Below are 484 nucleotides of genomic sequence, written 5' to 3' on the forward strand. Positions count from 1 at the left end.
CTATAATTTTGACCCATACAATGTATTGTTGGCTATTGCTACAAATATACCAAATATACCTAAGACTACTTTTGTGGTCGAGGGTCACATATCATTAACTGATATAATGTTAATATACCAAATATACCAAGTACTGAAATCTGTTTTGTACCTTTGTAATACACTGATAACCACCAAAAGCAGGTGCTGATGAGAAAGTCACATGATGAACCAAAGCCCATCACAAGCAGCTTTTAAATAATAACATATATAGAAGTGCACAGAGTCATTCACACAAACACTAAACACCATCATGATAACACACGTGAAACTGAAATAATGCAATAAACATTCATTTAACAACATTAGATGTAACATACAACCCTAATGTACACAACTGATAAGAAAAAACTAAGAAGAAAGTTATTTCAACAAAAAAAAAAACATCAAATTTGAAATGTAACGCAGGGAATTCTGGGAATGTCAATTTACGGTTATTCACTAT

The sequence above is a fragment of the Sinocyclocheilus anshuiensis genome, unplaced genomic scaffold (genome assembly GCF_001515605.1).
Source record: "Sinocyclocheilus anshuiensis isolate Anshui unplaced genomic scaffold, SAMN03320099.WGS_v1.1 scaffold495, whole genome shotgun sequence".
NCBI classification, from domain to species: Eukaryota; Metazoa; Chordata; class Actinopteri; order Cypriniformes; family Cyprinidae; genus Sinocyclocheilus; species Sinocyclocheilus anshuiensis.